The sequence below is a fragment of the Pseudochaenichthys georgianus genome, chromosome 13 (genome assembly GCF_902827115.2).
Source record: "Pseudochaenichthys georgianus chromosome 13, fPseGeo1.2, whole genome shotgun sequence".
NCBI classification, from domain to species: domain Eukaryota; kingdom Metazoa; phylum Chordata; class Actinopteri; order Perciformes; family Channichthyidae; genus Pseudochaenichthys; species Pseudochaenichthys georgianus.
Genome location: NC_047515.1, coordinates 7,428,045 through 7,434,044, shown reverse-complemented (window position 1 = coordinate 7,434,044; position 6,000 = coordinate 7,428,045).

Here is a 6,000-nt window from a genome sequence, read left to right as displayed (position 1 = left end):
GAGACGTGACTCGAGAGGGGAACTAGAGACGGAACTCCAGAGGGGACTAGAGGAGAGAGGAGGAACAAGAAGAGGGACTAGAGGAGGAACTAGAGGAGGGAACTCGAGAGGGGACTTGAGAGGGGAACTAGAGAGGGGACTCGAGGAGGGACTAGAGAGGGGACTAGAGGAGGGACTAAAGGAGGGACTAGAGCAGGGACTAAAGGAGGGACTAGAGGAGGGACCTCGAGAGGGAACTCGAGAGGGGACTGGAGAAGTGACTAGAGGAGGGACTAGAGATGGGACTAGGGAATTGACTAGAGGCGGGACTTGAGTAGGAACTAGAGATGGAACTCGAGAGGTGACTGGAGAGGGGACTCGAGAGGGAACTGGAGATGGGACTAGAGAAGGGACTAGAGAAGGGACTTGGGAAGGGACTAGAGAAGGGACTTGGGAAGGGACTAGAGGAGGGACTAGAGAGGTGACTAAAAGGGGGACTGGAGAAGGGACTAGGGAAGTGACTAGAGAAGGGACTTGAGAAAGGACTTGAGAAAGGAATTGAGTAGGGACTAGAGAAGGGACTAGAGAAGGGATTATGGCAGCTGGGACCAGGACTGGGGCCGGAACCATGGCTGCTGGGGCCGGAACCATGGCTGCTGGGACCGGCACTGGAGCCGGAGCCGCTGGAGTACGGGCTGGAATCCTGGCCTTGCATCTTCCAGAGACCTTTTGGAGGCTCCGTGGACCTCCAAACGCCAGACGGGTTCCTGAGAAAAAGTCTGAGGTTGGAACTGGAGCCGCTGGAACCGGAACAGAGGCCTGGACCATGGCTGTGTGGGCCAGGTAATCGAGCAAGGAAACATAGCTCTGCGGGCCGGTACTGGTGCATGGATCCATGGCTGTGGAAACCGGAACTGAAGCCGGGATCATGGCTGTTGGAGCACGGGCTGGAATCCTGGCCCTGCGTCTCCTAGAGGCTTTTTGGAGACTCTGTGGACCTTCAAAAGGACAGTAGTTGGATCCCAGGAAAGGGTTAGAAGCTTGTGCCAATTCCTCAGGGCTACTTGAAAAGGTTTGTAGCCACTCCGGCAACAAGCTCCTGAGCCAGGGCTTGCGAGCAACCTTCCGGCGTGCCTCCTTCAAAGCAGCCTCTTTACCCTGTCTAGATGAGGCGTTCTTCCAGGTGTAAAAAATGTACTTCAGAGAATACCCAAGACATTCCGCCTGTGGGGCCAAAACATTGAAATCTGCTGAGTCCAAATTTGGTCGGTTCATTCTGTTAGGAATGGGTGAAGCAGGTAGGACTCAAATGCAGAATAACGAAAAGCGAGCTTTATTAAATAAATTAAAGCTGTGGCAAAACAAGGCAGAATCCAAAATCTCCAACACCAACGAACAGCACAAGGAACACAGACCGTGGAATGACATGGAGGGGAAACAATGAACCGACATGGAACACAGGGGAAGACTAGACTAAATACACAGAAGGGTAATCACAGAACAAGACACAGCTGGGCAGGGGAGGAGAAACACAAGGACAACAGGTGAACACAATTGGGTAATCAGGGAGGGAAACAGACAGAAAGCAGACAGGCAGGAAACGGGGGTGAACACTTTACACAATAAAACCCAAAGACAAGAAAAACACCAACACAGACAAAACTACAAACGTGACATAACATGAGAATCGTGATAGAATCGTGACAAGTACTTTGTCAGGCTTAATATTTATCTGTAGATAGATACCCCCGAAGTTTTTTTCTTATTTAAAAGAAGACCTTAATCTGTTATTTAATGTTTAAATAAAGGTTAATTCGTTTTTCTGTTTTGCACCTCCTCCTATTAATATCTTTGTACATCCTGCACTAAACTGTTTTATTGTAGAGATCACTTATAGTATCTTCTTGAGTTTTTATATTCTATATTTCTATCACAGACCTTCTACTTTCCCCCTATGAAAGTATGTACTCTTCATATTTTTATTCAAATAATATTTGATGAAAAAGATAATAAGAGTACATTATTGTTTTTATGTGTTATATTATAACACATAAAAACAATAATTCAATAACGTGCTTTAACCACTAGGCGGTGCACACAAGGTACACACAGCCATAATAACTTTGTATTATTAGTGTAGGACACGTGTATTCATGCTTTCACATAATTTTACAGCATAGTGCTACTATTTCAGACTCAGTATTTACATTCTTACATTCAAAGAAAATCAGTAATATCTTAATAAAAAAATAAATAAAACTACAGTCCTTTTATATCAGCTGTGTACCGTTATGGTGTAAATATAACCTATCTGTGAATTAGATCAAATGTAAAAGTCAGCCGAATTAGTGTTGATACTGCAAGGAGACGTATTGTGTGAAGAGAAATTGAAGATGTTGTTTAATTGTTGAATATATTTATGATCCACGTCAAGTATTCAGTTTCGGCGGCATTTTCTCAGTTTTTCCAAAGGTCTTCTCATCAGGGCTCTATAAATAAAGAACTACGGCAGATCTGTAATATACAATGCAGCCGAACCGTGTATTACAATGCCGTTATGTGATGACTTTCAAAGAGAAAAGCAAGAACACTCGGAATTAAGTATTATTTTATTCTTTTAAAATGTTTTCCGGATTTCATATCATATAAACATCAAATCTCAGCATGCATTGCGGCTAAAACATCCAATAAGCAAGCTTAAAACCATAGCTGAGGATCTTGGGTAATCGCTCGAAATGCCTACGTCTGTTTCCGGTTATTTTTATTTTGAAATTCAGTTCCTGACGGACGCCAAAAAAGCCAGAGATTATGGAATTAAACCAATAAATAAAAGCAAGGATAATTGAGTGTTATTGGTGAGTAAATAACAGTGTGTTATTTTGAAAAGAATAACAAATTAGAAGGAAAAAAAGATTTAAAAAATACAGATTTCAGTATCCTGAGGCTCTGAGCCCCATTTATTTTCCTCACAGACGGCAACAAAAGTCCGAAATTATACGATTTCAAATAAAAGCAATAACTGTGGCTTGATATTGAGTAAGAACATGTTTTTATGAACCACACAGCTTCCGGTCTTCCTCGACCCGACTGGAGAAAAAGACGTGCTGCAGGCAGTAGAAATACATTTAAAATCGTGCTGTGCAACACGAAAAAAGGGGGCAAATCGTGTTGGTGAACACGAATCAATAGATTAAAAATCATGTTGGTGAACACGAAATGCCGTGAGACTGGGTTGGAATATCATAGTCTATTGCCTTAATCAATATCAAGTCAACTCTAAAATACCACATATATGCATTGGCATGATAATATTATTGTGACAAGTGGGGTATTCACCTGGTGTTTCCAGAAGATAGACGTAGATGCTGCCAAAATCGACCGAAGGCCACTTTCGAGGGTCGTTTTCCATACATCTGCAGGCAGTCTGTAAGGGCAATCCGACAACCCACACAGCTCTAGTTTACGCTGGTAACGACCTAGAGCACACCCCTCAAGTCCAGAGATGTAATCCGAAGACATGAAGCGATTTCTTCGGTCGTTAATTCAGAAAAAGAACCTAGTGCGCTCTGCCTGGCTACGTTAGCTAGCTGTTTATATGAGCACCTCCAGGATATTTGCACCTCCAGGAAAATGGCGTATTTATATATATATATGGCGCGCGTTGCATTGTGGGTAGCTCGTGACGTCACTGTGTGTGAAAGAATAACAGCTGGAAAGGTATCTTTCCTTAGCTCATGAGAGCCAGAACACAGCTTTTTTTCTGACTGAACAATATTCTACTTGTGACATTACCGCACCTATTTTTTAATTAAAGTACAATTTGAACCTTCTCAGAGACTCCATTTAGTCACCTTTTTAAAGCCTCTCTCCTGGACGCGAGAATAATGAACACAGCATAACAAAAGGCATATTGTGGAGACCTAATATCATCTCGACGATATATATCGTCATATCGCCCACCCCTAGTCTAGAGGCAAGAGCTTCGGAGCTAAGAGGCGGCGTCGCTTATGTCTCTCTTTACGTCGAGGCGGGGGCAGGGGCAGATTCCTCGTTGAAGTAGATGCTGAAGACCACAAAGAAGTCTTGCATTTCGCATGTGATGTTTTTAAAGTTGCAAGTAAAGTCGTTCCTTGTAAAGTCGTCCAATGCCTTCCATTTCGTTTCGTAAGAGGATAACCAAAGCTCCGACAGGGAGCTCTGCTCTGAACACCTGAACGGCCCGTTCACAGACTTCTGGCGTCTTTTTTGTCAACAAGCCGAGGCGCAGCGGCAGTTGCACTCCCACTTACAGCCATGCTTCTCGTTTTCTCACATGCTCTGGCAGCTAGCGTGTGGCCGCGTGCACGAGAGAGGGGAGGGACTTAGAACGTGCTTGAGAGGAGCGGGACTGCAGGCACGGCTGTAGTGCAGGGAGTGGAAGCAGAGCGCTGAACACACACGGCTCTTATTAAAACGGCGCTTTTTCACGGGAGTACTTTTCCCCGTCATTCTTAAAGTACCGATACTAATGAAACGGACGAATCGTACCGTTTTTAACGGCAGGGTATCGCGGTACCTTTCAAGTATCGGTACACCGTGCAACACTAAACGGGACTATCGCGGCTTCCGTACACCGTGCAAACACTCGCGGGCTGAGAGACAGACCGAAGGGAAGTACTCGTAACTGACACCCTGAAAGTCGAACCTCAGATATTTCCTGTGTGGGTAATATACTGGAATGTGGAAATACGCATCATTCAGGTCGACTGATGTGAACCAGTCGTTTTGGCGCACGAGACGCAACAGAGATGTGTGAGTGAGCATTCTGAATTTGTATCTTTTGAGATATTTGTTTAGAGCTCTCAAATCTAGTATAGGCCGAATCCCGTTACCTCCCCATTTGGGAACGAGGAAATACTTGGAATAAAAGCCGCTCTGACTCTGTTCGGCGGGTATTATCGATATAGCCTTCTTTTCTAGTAGGGAGAAAATCACTTGCTCTAGAATATGGGCCGACTCTCCCCGGGCCTGTGAATACAGAATGCCCGAGAAGTGAGGGGGGGTGACAGCGAATTGGAGCCTGTTGCCCCGTGTTACTGTCTTGAAAACCCAAGCAGAATCTGTGAGCATCCTCCACTTTTCGCTTCTCAAAGCGAGCGGAGATGTCACAGCTCCGTCCTCTATTTGTTGTGTTATGCAACACCTTTGCGAGATATCGCAATACTTTTGCGAGATCTCGCAAAACCCCTTTGCGAGATCTCGCAATACTTTCATTTAGTACTTCCTGGTCAGTTCGGCTGCTACGGCAACACAGAAACCACAACAATGGAGTGGTTCATCGATTTTACTTTGAGCTTGGCCTTAAATATAAAGATATAACATCAGTGCTTGGCAATAGGCACGGGTTTCACACATAGACTGTATATATAAAAGGGTTTCACATAAGTGAAGACACCTCAAGAAAACACTCAGAGCGAGGGGACATGCACGTTCCTCTGAGCTGAGTTATTGACAGATTCGAATTTCGCGGATCAATAACTCATGAACATAACGTTGTAAAAATACAACAACATGACTTTACAATCATAGCAAGGTAGACAACGATCTACTGAGTCGTTTTTATCAGAACAGTTCGATACGTGCCGTCATCCGAGCTAAACATCAATAATTGGTCACAATCTGCAGCTGGAGGAAGGAGAGGAGTGCTTAGGGACCGTCTACAAACTGCAACAGGGTTTTGCGAAATCTCGCAAAGGGGTTTTGCGATATCTCGCAAAGGTTTTGCGAGATCTCGCAAAACATTTTATTTTTTTTCAAATAATTTTTTTTTTCTTCTCCATGTCCCCTAGGGGGCTCCGTAGGTTACCCTTTTTTAAATTAGCACATTATGAAAACAAACTTTACTAATGGTCAGCTCATAACCTCAGAACACTCTGTTTTCCTCTCCCTCTCCTGACAGCCCGTCAGGCTCAGCAGCTCGCTGAAGAACCTGTAATGAGTGACCCGACAGTAAATAAACATAATTTATAACTAGTTTAGCTA